The sequence below is a fragment of the Papilio machaon genome, chromosome 21 (genome assembly GCF_912999745.1).
Source record: "Papilio machaon chromosome 21, ilPapMach1.1, whole genome shotgun sequence".
NCBI classification, from domain to species: Eukaryota; Metazoa; Arthropoda; class Insecta; order Lepidoptera; family Papilionidae; genus Papilio; species Papilio machaon.
Genome location: NC_060006.1, coordinates 5,671,333 through 5,687,075, shown reverse-complemented (window position 1 = coordinate 5,687,075; position 15,743 = coordinate 5,671,333). Strand labels below are relative to the sequence as shown.

Sequence of the window (15,743 nt, the reverse complement as noted above, 5' to 3'; positions counted from 1 at the left end):
CACACTGTAACTCTGTGTTGTGCAACTATTTGTGCTTCCTCTATTGTAGAATAGATTATAATTTCTCATCATATCTTATATTTTATAGATATTTTATTGTGTAATTCTTTATATTTAAAAATCACTTGTAGCTTAGATATTAACTTTTAACATTGTAAGTAGGTGTCGTTACAATTTACTATTGTTATAAATTTTTGAAAATTCTCTTCGTTTATTTTGATACATTTTATTATTGAAAATAATTTTTTAATATTTATTTTTAATAACCATTCCTAAAACGATTGAATTTTGTGTCAGAATTAGGTATAATCGTCCCTTATCTTACAGCACTGGTCATGTCGAAAATTGGCGGTTTCACATTTTAATGTCATTAGATGGAGCTGCTCATTCTGCGTCTAACCATTGGTCACATAATTGAAAGGAAAAGAAATAAAGTTAAAAAATTTAAATAGAGTAAATCAACAAAAACTAAAGAAATAATTATTTCTTAACTGTTAAATAGCGTATTTATTAAGAAATTACAAAAAAAATCTACCGATTTTTTTAATAGACAGTTTTTTTGTCTCCTTTATCTTATATCTTCTATATATATATAAAGGAAAGTCGTGTTAGTTACACTATTTATAACTCAAGATCGGTCGAACTGATTTAGCTGAAAATTGATCGGGAGGTAGCTTAGAACTAGGAGACGCTTTATTCCGCGCGGACGGAGTCGCGGGTAAAAGCTAGTAGTTGATGAAAACGTGATATGCGGTGTTGTTAGCTAAGGGACGATATGCAATAATCGATTGGCGAGGTTTGAACCTACGACTACAAGATAATTCCGTACCTGTAACCATTTGGCTATTGGCGTTTCCAAAATCTTGAATTTGCACATTAGTAAATTTTGTCATCGTAACTACCTATCTTCTGTTTGCTAAGCTTGATGTTATGAAATTGTTGAAAGTCTTTGATGTGAACGAAAAAAAAAATTAAGTACAGTGTTATCCAAACTTTATAGAGGCTCGCAATTTTACACGAGATGTATTTAAGAACACAATTTAAGACATCGGCTGGATGGTCCACCTACGGTGAGACTACCTACAGATGCAAGCATAAGCTCACGGCTAACCAAGAGCACTCATAAAGTTTGAATATTATAATACTTTACGTAATTTATAAAAGCATTGCCAGTGTAAAGCCAAAGTAGTTTTTATATTGTACGGCTGTGTTCTTTTAGGATAAAACTTTAGAATGCTTCTTGTAAATATGTAAGTTTTGCAAGTGTTGTTATGTTTGATGTACAGTCAGTTGCAATAGTTTCCGAGGTTCGAAATGTTGACAAACCTCTATACAAATGTTACACTGTGCAATAAAATGTTGTGAACACTTTTGTATATTCGTTTTATTTATACTTATTACTTTGTTTTTGTTTTTTGTTTTTTAACAGAAAAATTTCCCATCAAGTGGCCCGTAACGCCATAGAAACATTGGATGTGTTGTCTTTAAAGGAATAGTATATCTAAAATAATGTTTATAAGGGTAGTGTAGTATGTACATAACAATGGTTGTCATATGATTTCTATTACCTTTATTATTACCTTTCGATATCAACAGCTAAAAAATACGCTCGCCATTTTTAAGAGGTTGTCAATGAAAAAGGTAAAGGTTCCTAGGGTAAGAAAAAGAAGATAAGACAATTCAAAAGAGCAATAATGATAATTTGTTATAATCTTTTTTATACAGTTTACTTTCACACAGATTCCGAGCCTACCCTACTCGTAAGTTAGGGGTGACTAGACCAGAGTCAATCACGCTGGCCCAGTGCGAGTTAGTTTACACATATATTTGAATTTCTTTGCAGATATGTGCAGGTTGGACTACGATGCCTTCCATCACCGTAAAAACGTCGGATTAATGTACATAAAATCGAAAAATACATTGATAAATGGTAGGTTTCGAAACAAGGACTTACAGATTACAAATCAATTGCTTAACCCCTGAGCCACCGATGCTCTCGTATTAGAATTACTTCTATTTGATTTATTTTCATGAGGTATGAAATAAATTCTCGAACTGGACATTTATCAAAACTTAAAGGACAATGAATTATGAAGGTTCTATATATCATTTTACGACTGAAATAAATTTGAAATATGTTTCTATATTTTTGGAAGGGGTCTTGAAAATATTATATACACATTTTATTTTGTTAAACATAAAACTATTAACTCGTATGTTTATATGGGAGAAAACTAGAAAAGTGTACTAAAATTTTCCTTATGTAAATATTTTAATATCTGCTTACTCCTATAGGTTACCGGCGTGAGTGCTTATTTGTTTTTTTAGAGAGCTCACATAAACGATAAGGAATCTACGACTAAATATTCTTGTAAGTTTCTAAATAACTTAATCTGATATGTATATATTAATAAAATTTGAGCGTCTGTATGTTACGAGTATATCCTAAAAAAAAAGATATTTCGCACACATGATGTATTTGTGTTGTTGATAATTAAAAACTAATTTTTAGAATTTTCATCTTAGTCTGTCTGTATGTCTATTCACGAGGCCGCTTTTGTTCCGGGTAATCTCCGGAAAGGCTGGACTGATTTTGTTAGGACTGGAATGTAGATGATGCGCGATATTTATAGGCTACGTTTTTTTAAATTCTGCAATGAAGTCGAGGGCGATCGCTAGTAATAAAAATAAAAAAGAAAAATTAAACTTTGTGTTGTTCAGGCAAAATCTTTTCACATAAATCTTTTAGGGTACCCCAACAATAGAAAATAGGTGGATCGTAAAATCTCAAACTTGTTTATAAAGGTAACTAAACTTGAGAACGAAACTTAACTCGAAGTTAGTTAATGTTTGGTACAAAAGTTTTATGAAATTCGACATATGTTTATAAGCTTTTAATAGACTAGTAAAACTGACTCCAAAGTTGTATATAAATAATTGTGAATTTAGTAGGCATTTTATAAACTAACAACAAAAAATACATTTAGTCCACTCTATATTATAATTTGCTATAGCTTATTTTCCACAACAGTTTTATAAATTGAGAAAGATTTTAATAATCTTCCAAAATTATTCAACTTTTAATGTGGTTATTTACTGTAATTTTGACGAATCTGTGGTCTTCCGCTTTTCCGAACATCCTGTATATAAAAATTATAAAGAAATACGTACAAATAAAAGGTTAAACAACATATACATAGATTGTTATTATCTCTTACTTAACTGTCACATTTCGTAGAACTTTGTGCTACGAGAATTGTGGAGTCCAAAAGTAGTTTAGAATTTCCTTACAACTTGTTGTTTGCTATTGCGTTTGCAAAGTTTACACAATAACACGAAAAGTTGATAACATGTTTAGGATTTTTATTACGAGAGCAAACGAAAATAACCATAGTATGAATGTGAATTTATTTTGAACTTAATTAAAAATAATTTAAATATGATATCAATATTATCGCATCAGAAACGATGTGATCCGCAGCAGAACCGAAGTAACCGACATTGCCCGAAGAATTGTAAACCTTAAGTGGCGATGGGCCGGCCATATTGTTCGCAGAACGGACGGTCGATGGGGCCGCAAAGTACTGGAATGGCGGCCACGTACAGGTCGACGCAGCGTGGGCAAGCCTCCCGCAAGATGGACCGATGATCCGGTCAAGGCTGCTGGAGTATCCTGGATGCGGGTTGCATAGGACCGATCATTGTGGCGATCTTTGGGGGAGGCCTATGCCTAGCAGTGGGCGTTACGACGCTGAATGGAATGGAATCAATATTATTTAAGCTATAAAAGTTTTTTTTTATTATTTAATTGTGATAAAATAATATTTTCTATTCAAAATGAAAAAAAAAATATATAAGAAATAAGAAATTAACTTGTAATAATACCAAATAGCTATAAATAAAATTCTCTTATTTACGATCAAATTAAGCGACGTGTGTTCGTGACGTGTTTTCAATTTACGTTTCTGTCGAATGGATTCCAACAATTTTATTACATTTATCCCTTGCATAGAGACTTCTGGAAGCTGATATTAATACTCAGGTAGTACTGAATGAATGACATGTACTGAATGAATAAATGAATGAGAATGATTTACGAACAGTTCTGCAGCCGAAAATGACTTACTGTACATTTCTGAACCCATAAACTCTGTATAAAATGTATCGTTATCCCTGTTATTATCCTTAAAAAAAGAAATAACAATAAGTTTTAAACGGGGGGTTTTGGTCTCATTACACATTTTTACATTCATTTATTGACATCTATATAAAACATTTTATAAAAAAATTAACAAAATTATTAAAAGTTATCAAAATTAAAAAAAATTACATAAAAAATAGTATACCACCGGCTGCGGAATCCCATGACTTAAGCAACCAGTGGTGAGGGCTACAGAGACAGGAACCTCCTCACTATGCGTGCAGTTTCTAAAATAACTGACTTTTGTATCAGGTCCTTGATCCAACTGTTTAGCGAGAGCTTCTTAAGATGTTGGTCGAAGCTCTTCGCTATCAGTCCAATCACCGATACGACTCTATTAATAATGGTAGTCGATTTCATACGCCACATGGCGGTAACCTCATGAGCCAAGTCTAAGTATTTTAGCAATTTTTCGTTTTCAGCTTTAACGAGATTCTCGTCATGTGGAATAGTGACATCGACTAACATTACACAACTTTCAGACCAGTCTATTATTACTAAATCGGGTCTATTGGCAATAACAGTCCTACCTGTAATAATAGATGGATCCCAGTAGAGCGTGATAAAGCTATTTTCCAGAACACGTGAAGGTTGATATTTGTAATAAGGTACCTCAGTATCCACAAGAGCATATTTAAGGGCAAGTTGCTGATAATCTTGGCCACGTGGTTGTGTCTATGCAAGTATGCACCGTCCGCAAGTCGAGAATAACCGGAAACGATATGTCTAATAGACACTATTATTATTATAAATGCGAAAGTTTAGATGGGTAGATGGATGTATGTTTTTAACCTCTCATATTATGTTACAAAAAATATTTTTACAATGGACTATATTAATTAGTAATTGCACTTTTAATGAACCTTATAGTGATACAGTATTAACTAATTAATTAAAAATCAATATTACAATGTCGAAAATATAACAAAAAACTTCCACTTCAATTTTTACATACACTATCCTTGAAATGGTTTTCACCTGGACCATTTTAACTTTAACAAAATAATAAGTGTTTCGAAAGTATTTATACTCTGTGACAGCTGTCGATGTTTACGTCGTTATTGGCTATAACGTTTATGCCCCGGGCGTTTGAAGTTAATGGGATTTCCAGCACACAGCTACGGCTGCGGCGGGGGTTAGCTGATTGGTTTAGATTGCTTTGACATATTGGATACGTCAGATTAAAGAGCAAATTCCTAAACTAAATTATAAACCGACTAAACTGAATTTTAGTAAAGCTTCACAGTTACACGATGGAATCGTAATTAATTTATTCTTAACTAGCTATCGCCCACGACTCCCTACGCTTGGAGTTAAAAAAACATTACTAGTAGCCTATGTGTTCTTCCAGACTATGTTCTACATCTGTGCCAAATTTAATCCAGATACGTTGAGCCGTTCCGGAGATACCTTCAAATAAAAATCCATCCATCTAAACATTCGCATTTATAATATTAGTAAGCTAAAGTGTTTCATTATTTTGCTAGCAATTATTAGTCGTTAAATCTTTGCCGTAACACTTATAATATAATTATTGTTGTTTCAGTTTCGTGCAAATAGAGTGAAAGAGATACCAGTATGTTCATCAAGTGTAAAAACAGTGAAAACTCATAGTAACAGTTCTAATTGGAAAGATTTTACATGAATAAAAAGGAAAATAAACAAAAAGAAGTAGTAGGCCCCGGCGAGATTCGAACTCGCGATCTCCTGTTTACTAGACAGGCGCTTTAACCAACTAAGCCACGGCGCCGCTTACGTGTAGTATTGAAAAATAACACTAGTTTAACAGTGGGTTTTCACTGACGAAACACTTCTCTAACACATTTAATTGGCACTGTTTTTTATAGATATGTTCTAGACAAAAAAATATATACAGTACTAAAAAGTAATAAATAGCTTTCAGAATAAATTGAATAAATTTCAAAGACTTAAATTGTAACGTCGTTTTATACTGCAATAAAATTGGGGACGAAACCGTTTCCTTTTATTGTTTTTACAGCCTTTTACATAATGAAATGGACTGAATTAGAAAAGTTTAGTTTATAAGAGCCCTTTAGAGTAAAAATTAGTAATTAATAAGACTTTGGGCCTTTTTTAAAATTAATAACATCAAATGAAAGCATTTTTAAATTGCTAACCTTAATATAGATAGTTACATACAAGATAAATTTATATATATTATTAAGTACATATATATTTTGGACTAAGTAAATGCTTATAGCTTACATAACATTACATATAGAGCAAAGGCTTGCAACTTTCTTGAAATAACACCGATACAAGTTTTTCCACTAAGTTTCCTGTGTTTCGTAACACTGTACACGAAAATACACTCTAACCCATAGGTAATCATATTTTTGTATGTAACATTCGTTTGTTTATAAAATATTTCATATGTTATGCTACATTTCAGAACTATAAGTAACTAGCTTTTACCCGCGACTCCGTCCGCGCGGAATAAAAAAAATGCACACAAGATAAAAAAGTTCCTATGTCCATCTCCAAGTTCTAAGCGACCTCCCCATCATTTTTCAACTAAATCAATTCGACCGATCTTGAGTTATAAATAGTGTAACTAACACGACTTTTTTTTATATATATAGATATAGATAATAGATTAGTCTTGGGGATTAACTCACCTATGGTTTAATTCGTTCGCCTGCCTTCATTGAAAAATTACATCTTTTATCGTATTATTCTTTCAGTTCGGCTCCAAAGTCGTAGCTTGATGTTGAATGGCTTATAACCTTCCTGAACTATTGCACTTTAACTGCAAAAAGATTTATTCAAATCTGTTTCGTAGTTTTTGAGATTAGTTGAAACAAACTATTCAATTTTATTTTCTTTTATATGGATGAAAGTTCTGTTATGTATTAAAAGACATATACTAGTTATATTAAATGACTTCTATCAAATACATTTTATTTCTGTAAATATAGAATTCCTAAAAGTGGTACTCGTAGGTTACAGTTACCCAGATCGAAAGAGATTCATTTTTCATCAACTAGGATTTAATTTTCAAAAGGTTTCTTACTTCGGCACGAAGACTCGTATAGAATATTTTTGAAAAATGTGTATGTAAGTTAATAATAATAGGAACATGCTTTGATTTTGCCAGAGTCAAAACCAATGTTTTTATTATTAAAGAACCTTTTCATAGCCAAATAATGTTTTAAACTAGTCCAGTACTCTTAGATTCTAAGAAAAAAAAAATACTATTATTTCTACCATATCCAATAAGAAAACCTAAGAATAATTTTATAATGCAATTTTTTAAATTTTGTCTTATTCTGTAATATTTTTTTCATCTATCAAGATGACAAAAAGAATATTACATTGTCGACATCAAAAAATGTCTGCTTCTTTTATTTGAGTATATTTCATACGCAATTTCATTACCATATACATTCCACGATATGAATACGTGAAAGAAATTGAAATAAATAAATTTAATAAAAATGATACACGTGTCAGAGTCTTTGTTTGTAGAGGACATAGAAATCATATTATTACTAGCTGTCGTCAGCGACTCCGTCTTCGCGGAATTAAAAATAAAAATTAATTAGTAGTCTATGTGTTCTTCCAGACTGTGTTCTACATCTGTGCCAAATTTCATCGAGATCCATGCAGCCGTTCTGAAGATATCTTGTAACAAACTTTCGAATTTATAATATTAGTAAGATATTAGCCCGCGGCTTCGTCAGCGCGGTCTAAAAAAAAATTAGCCTAAGCTACTCCAGTACACATCACCTTTCTTTCAGTAAGGCCCTTCGTACACAGGGCAATTAACGCAATACAATGTCATTTACCTTTGGTTTCCGAGACTCAAATCTCCGTTTAAAACATATCGTCATCCCTGTAATTATCATTAACAATACAGAGATAGCAATATGTTTTAAACGAAGATTTTGAACTCAGAAACCCACGGTAAATCGCTGAGCTTATATTGATTGAGATGACTCGTGACTACGATCCAATGTTGTGTGTAAGGAGCGCGCACAAAGCGATTCTAGCGACGCAACCATACAATATTAGTTTCGATGGATTGTGTTGCATTGTGTAAGAAGGACCTTAAATATCCGATAAAATCAAGAGTCAGTCTGACTTATTAACCTGTTCTTAGTAGAGAAAAATACTACGTACGCATGTTGTATGATAAAGCTTTTTTTTCCAAATGGCTTCTAAATTATTTTGTTCTTAATTGATCTTATTATATACGCATAGAGTAATCTATATCTATATATATAAAAGAAAGTCGTGTTAGTTACATTATTTATAACTAAAGATCGGTCGAACTGATTTAGCTGAAAATTGCTGGGGAGGTTAGAACTAGTAGGAGACGGACATAGGAACTTTTTTATCTTGTGTGCATTTTTTTTATTCCGCGCGGACGAAGTCGCGGGTAAAAGCTAGTATTAAATACTGTAGGAAAAAAAATCATATAAACTGTCATTAATATAGATCAAGTCTCATAATTGCAAGCTATAAAATGATGTGATAAATATCTCATCAACAAAATTAACGTTATATAATTCTGAGTGAGTACTTACTCTGGTAGAATTTGATTACACGATAAAATTGGTTCTATCAGATCTTTTAGCGTGACGGAGGCCTAATTTTTAGTCTACGTTCTCTTCCCACATTTTTCATATAAATAAATTATGGGAAGGGGAATTGAATTTGACAGGGTAGGGGACGCATAGGAAGTGGAAATTCTGTACGTCTCCTACCTTTTAATTCCGCGCGGACGTAGTCAACTAGCAAAAACTACTGTTAAGTCGACTTAATAAGGCTCCAAAAGATAAGACTATATATATATACTCGTTTCAAAGTAAATAACTATAACTTCTAATACTTACATACTATACCTAGAGTGGGTAAAAAATAGAGATATGCTAGAGATTTAATAAGTTTAATCTGAGAAATTTACCCTATTAAGTAACCAATAAAGATCTCTGATTTATAATGTATTTAAAAACATATTATATCACTTTATTTATTTGCTTTAGCTTAATTAGTGCGCAATGTTTGCGATAAACCGTACCTTTTCATTATACAAACCGAGAACTGTTAATTTAGCTTGTTATTCAAACAAACGCCGAGACTCAATCACAGTGTTTGTTTATCAAATGTGTTAAAATAGTATTGCTTTATTTCAGTGTAAAGTAATTTTGATATCGTCTTATTGGAACGAAGTTCCTTATCGCGCGTTGTGAAAGGGGGCTAGACGGAAAAAATTCTTACGAAAAGTTGTCACGACACTTTTTGCTATAGTAAGTATGTTAACGACGAATGAGCGCTACTTCACCATGGCAACGACGTGACAATATATAACGAAAATTCATAGAAATAAAATGTACTTCTTGTGAAGACTTAAGTTTTTTATTCATAGAATAAACATTGGTTCCTTCACTAATTAATTGAAATGAACTTCGTTCCATCCGGGTGTCCCTTGACACCTCTCAAGTTTTTATATGATCAAATAAGAATAAAGTATAAACTTGCACATTTTGTAATACCACGACCACATAGAAGGTAGGCGTGAAGTAGAAGCAATTCAGTGTTTCGTCTGATGCGTGTATGTGCAGGAGGTCTAATTTTAGACCACTTTTATTAACATCCTTTTCTTATTAGGAAGTAATGGGAATGGGAAGTGTATTTGGCGGAGGAGGGGATGTGTATGAAGGGGAAATATATTATTTTTGTGCGTCCTCTGACTGATTAAAGGTAGGCAACATCTATGTGATTGCAGATATGTTTGTGTCGTTTCTCTATTTCGGAAAATCTAGGTGACCACTTTAATATGTCACTTTAAAAACAAATTTAATATTACAATATTTTACAGTCGTCAAACCTCAAAATCTAAAATATAATACGGAGTTTTTAAAAACCAAACCATTTTATATGAAACTAGTAGTTGCCCGTGACATCGTCCGCGGCGAATAAAGAAAAATCTAGTAATAATAGCCAATGTCAACCGGGGATAGTATGTCTTCTCAAAATTGAAAAAAAAAAATCAAATCTGTTCAGTGTTTTCGGAGCTTATTCAATACAAACAAACAAATCTATCTTCTTTATAATATTAGTATAGGTTTAAATGGCTCTCTTTTAAATTACAACTTATTCTACATTACTAATGTTTTGATTATAAACTACCTTTTCTTAATTTTCTTAATCGAAATTTACGACTCCCAAAGGACTCGAAAATTTATTATACTCTCTACAACACGGTAATCAACTTGCATTATATATAAACTTTCTATCTGTTGCCTTGGCTACGTAAACCTTATGTTACCGCGAGTAACAACAGGTGCACTTACACATACGAATTGTACTTACCTGGCGGATCTTGAGCGACGTCACGGCGACGTCACGACCCCACCCCGGCGCCGGACCCGTGCCAGCAGACTGCATCTTACAGCCGCGACGGCAATACATGTTAACAATCAAAGTTATACTTACCTGTACCAAACATTTTGTTATAAATAAAAGGTTATACTTACCTGTACCTAACATTTTGGCGACCGTAATCACTGTTGATACGCGGACGCGTATCACGACCTGCACAAGAAGACTTACCACGCATGCATGACCGCTGCGTGACCTTTGGATTGAAGTTGGATGTGGAATTAGTGGCGTGGATGCTGCTGGCTACTTCGGAAACGAGAGGTGTGCCCGTTCCTTATCCTACTAACATTGTTTGCCCTGTAAAGTTTCGTCTGTGTGAGCAGTTCTCATTCGCATTTTTTTTTTTTTTTTTGGTTTTTAAAATTCCAAATTGATCATTAGTATTGAAAATTTTAAGTTTAAATGGCTAATTTACACATAAAACAAAATTAATTAATTCGCTTAATTATCAAAAGTCGAAGCATAGAAGCGTATTATTCAATTTATTTCGTTTCCTACCTGCTTTTATGCGTACTTATTTCTTTATTGCAAATGACTTGCAAATCATATTCATGCTAAATTATATAATATTTAAATACACAACAGCTTATATTTAATGTTAAACGCTAATTACAAAAATATAGACAAGTGATAAAATAGTTAATTACTTTGTAAGTTTTGCTTAATCATTCTGCCTGCCAGTGACTTGCACATTTCATTTTTTCATTTCATATTCTTAGTGTTAATAAGATCCTTGTGAGGTTTTATTTTGCATCTACGAGAAAAAATATATATATTTATATATATATATATATTTTATATATTATATATTTATATATTATATATTTAAACCAGTAAATAATTAGACCGGCCGACCATTCCAGGGAGCCCCGCAGCCCGCGTCCGCGCCCGCGGCCGCCTGCCCGGTAACCTGCGCATCCGCTTATCACTTATCAGCCGAACACAGCTGACTCGAATAGGGTGACCAACTTATTGAGCGAGGTATTTATTTGCACCTATTATTATTGGCTAACGAGTTGTTTACATCATGTCGGAGGCAGAGTTACGAGCTAAAAGAGGATCAATTAAGGGACGCTTAACTACGTTTAAAAATTATTTAGAATCGTTTAAAAAACTTAAAGAAGTATCGCAAAGTAGCATTAATGAATTAAAGTCAAGGTCATGTAGAAAGAAGTAAGGAGTCTGTGTCTACGCCTATTTCGCTGTCGGCATGCGTTGAAAATCAGGTGCTGCTGTCAACCGCCATTATTATGGTAAGAAATAATTTAAAAAATGAATCTTTCGAAGCGCGTTGTCTTCTTGATTGTGGTAGCCAATCTTCTTTTATTACCGAGGCATTAATGCGAAAATTAGGTTTGCAAGGGGAACTGATCGATACAGTTCGAGTTACGGGGATTAATAACATCTCTTTTAATGCATTAAAACGTTGCACAGTTTCATTTGGACCGCGTTCAAGTAGCAAGCCCTACTCGTGTAAGAAAGTTGACGCTTATATTATTCCGCAGATAACGAATGCGCTGCCTACTGAGGAAGTAGACATTTCGGAATTTACGATTCCCCAAAACATCGCGTTGGCGGACCCCAACTACTTTAAACCCGCTCAGATTGATTTATTATTGGGAGCGGACATTTTTTGGGAAATTATTTTAAATGAAAAATTAATACTCGGCAAAGATAAACCTATTTTGCAAAATTCGTTATTTGGTTGGTTGATGGTAGGCCCTGTAATGGTTAATAATACGCCGCCAATAAAAAAAATACATTGCGGTTTCAGTAGAGAAATACGCGATCAGCTAAGTAAGTTTTGGGAGTTGGAAGAGGTTCCTTCTACACCAGTGTGGTCCCCAGAAGAGGAGGCGTGCGAGGAGCATTTCAAGCAGAACACACGACGCTTAGCTGATGGCAGATTTTGTGTCACGTTGCCTCTTAATAATAATGCCGATTTTTTAGGCGATTCCTATAGATTAGCGAGAAAGCGTTTCGATTCGTTAGAGAAACGTTTTAAAAGGCAGCCGGACGTAAAATCACAGTACGTAGATTTTATAAATGAGTACGCAGAGTTGGGGCACTTATCCGAGAGCGCAAAACCTAAACATGCATTTTTTTTACCGCATCATCCGGTTCTAAAGGAGCAAAGTGAGTCGACGAAATGCCGTGTGGTTTTCGACGGGTCTGCTAAATCGGATTCAGGTTATTCGCTCAACGATATTCTCATGGTAGGGCCCACTGTGCAAGATGACATCTTTTCTATTCTTATTCGATTTCGTCAACATACATTTATTTTTACAGGCGACTTAGAAAAGATGTACAGACAGATTGCTGTGGAGCCCTCACAGAGACATCTCCAAATGATACTCTGGCGTGTTGATGAAAGTGAACGCATGAAGCATTTACAGCTCAATACTGTTACCTACGGGACATCATGCGCTCCCTTTCTAAGTACGAGGTGTCTAGTCCAACTAGGACAGGAATGCAGTGACCATCTGGTGGGAGAAGTGATTATTCACGACTTCTATATAGACGATTTAATTACTGGCTTGGATGATGAAAGCCAGCTGATATCCCTCTATCAGAAGGTCACTGAAACATTAGACACAGCGCACTTTAATTTGCGAAAATTAAAAAGTAATTCTCGGGATTTTCTTGACTGTGTTACTCAAAGTAATAATGGTCCGCAAGATAATTTAAAAATATCAAAGCATAGTAACACTTTAGGTGTCGAATGGGACCCTAATGCTGATAATATTTTAATGACGTGTTCAAAGTTGCAAGCGATAGGTAACCATGTTAAGTACACGAAAAGGACCGTCCTATCTGTAGCTTCGAGTATATTCGATCCTTTAGGGCTTTTGAGTGTATGTGTTATCCTCTGTAAAATCTTTTTGCAGTCTTTGTGGTCACAGAAAATGGACTGGGATGACGAAATACCCCAGGCACCAAACTGTATCTGGACCAGATTTGTGAACACTATGCACCACCTGGTAAATGTAACTGTGCCTCGTCATGCAATCTGCAGTAATGCAGTGACGACTGAAATACATGCATTTTCAGATGCATCCATGAAAGCATACGCTGGTTGTATTTATTTGCGCTCATTAGATGAATTAGGCAACTGTACGGTTCGACTTCTTAGTGCTAAAAGCAAAGTCGCGCCTTTAAAGGCTATAACCGTAGCTCGGCTAGAGCTGGTCGGGTCCCTCCTGGTCTCACGCCTCTGTAAAAAGGTCCTGAAAGCTCTACGCTGTAGCATTGTAAAATGTTGGTTTTGGACTGACTCTAAAATAGTTTTAGGTTGGTTGAGCCTACCTCCGCATAAGTTATGCACGTTTGTGTCACACCGAGTTGCTGAAATTAATGATATATGTCATAATACGAAATGGATGTATGTTCCTTCTGCACAGAATCCCGCTGATTTGGCGTCCCGCGGCGTGTTCCCGGACGAGTTGGCGTCGTTGTCACTGTGGTGGGAGGGACCTTCATTCCTGAAGGATAACAATCAGTGGCCTGAGCAATGCGGAGTGACACAAACAGACTTACCTGAGATACGCACGCATACGATAAGTGTTGACAAACCGAGTACTGCGAGTAAAGTAATTGAAATGTCTAACTATTCTAGTTTTTTGAGACTAAGACGAATTTTTGCATATGTATGTCGGTTTATCAACACTTACATAAATAAACAGAAAGGTTCTGTTTCTGGGTCGCTAACTGTCGATGAGCTTGAACAGGCGGAATTAAAATTGGCCTATATTTCTCAAAGAGAAAGCCTTTCTGATTTTTATAATGATAAAAATAAAGCGTTTCCTGGTTTAAGCAAATTGAATCCTTATGTTGACGACTCAGGTTTAATACGTGTTGGAGGGAGATTAGATAATTCTAATTTTAATTTTGAAAAGAAGCATCCGATTGTTCTGTCAATTAAAAATCATTTCACGATATTGTTGTTCCGGTATTATCACTTGAAGCTGCCCAGCAAATCATGGGAAATTTGCCGTCACAACGTATTGTACCTGGGTTTCCATTTGAAGTCGTTGGTACCGATTATGCTGGGCCATTTTTGGTTAGTGATAAGAAAGGACGCGGAGCAAAATTATCTAAATGCTATCTCTGCATTTTCGTAGATTTTAAAGTTAAGGCGGTACATTTAGAGCTTGTTAGTTCTTTGTGCACGGAGGGCTTCATATTAGCATTACGTCGCTTTATATCTCGCCGTGGCAAGCCACGAGAGATATTCAGCGACAATGGAAGAAATTTTGTAGGCGCCAATCGCGAGCTTGGTGAATTTCTTAATGTTCAGTCTAACTCTGTCTCCGATGCGTTTGTAGATGACGGAATTAAATTCAATTTTTCTCCAGTCAGCGCTCTTAATTTTGGGGGCCTATTCGAGTCCGGTGTAAAATCGGCCAAGTATCACATGAAGCGTGTCCTTGGCAATACTCATTTAACTTTTGAGGAACTCACTACCTTGTTCACACAGATAGAGGCTATAATGAATTCCCGGCCTTTATATCCTTTGTCCTCGTCTCCACAAGATCTTTCTCCTCTCACCCCGGGGCACTTCCTCATTGGAAGGCCACTGACTTCGCTGCCTGCGCCTGACCTGCAAGAAGTTAATCCCAGTCGAATCCACAGATATGCGAGAATCGAACAGGCACGTCAGCATTTCTGGGCGAGGTGGAGCCAGGAGTATATCTGCGAGCTTCAGCAACGTAATCGTTGGCAGCAACGACAGCCGGATATCAAAATTGGACAACTGGTGCTGATAAGAGACGAGAAGACATCCCCACTGCAGTGGCCATTAGGTCGAGTTCAAGCAGTTTTTCCTGGATCCGATGGAGCCTGCAGAGTCGCTGATATCCTGACCTCCAAGGGTACCATACGGCGGGCTATCAACACGATCTGCCCATTCCTCGATGATGAAGCAGCTTAAAGCCAAGGCTTTAAGAGAGGGGAGTATGTTACCGCGAGTAACAACAGGTGCACTTACACATACGAATTGTACTTACCTGGCGGATCTTGAGCGACGTCACGGCGACGTCACGACCCCACCCCGGCGCCGGACCCGTGCCAGCAGACTGCATCTTACAGCCGCGACGGCAATACATGTTAACAATCAAAGTTATACTTACCTGTA

At 35.3% G+C, this 15,743-nt stretch overlaps 1 non-coding gene across 1 annotated transcript; it reads right to left on the bottom strand.

The window, feature by feature from the left end:
• Nucleotides 1–5,877: 5,877 nt before the first annotated feature.
• Nucleotides 5,878–5,951, bottom strand: Trnat-agu. Its single transcript has one exon. It is a non-coding gene; the product is annotated as a tRNA-Thr (tRNA).
• Nucleotides 5,952–15,743: the final 9,792 nt, after the last annotated feature.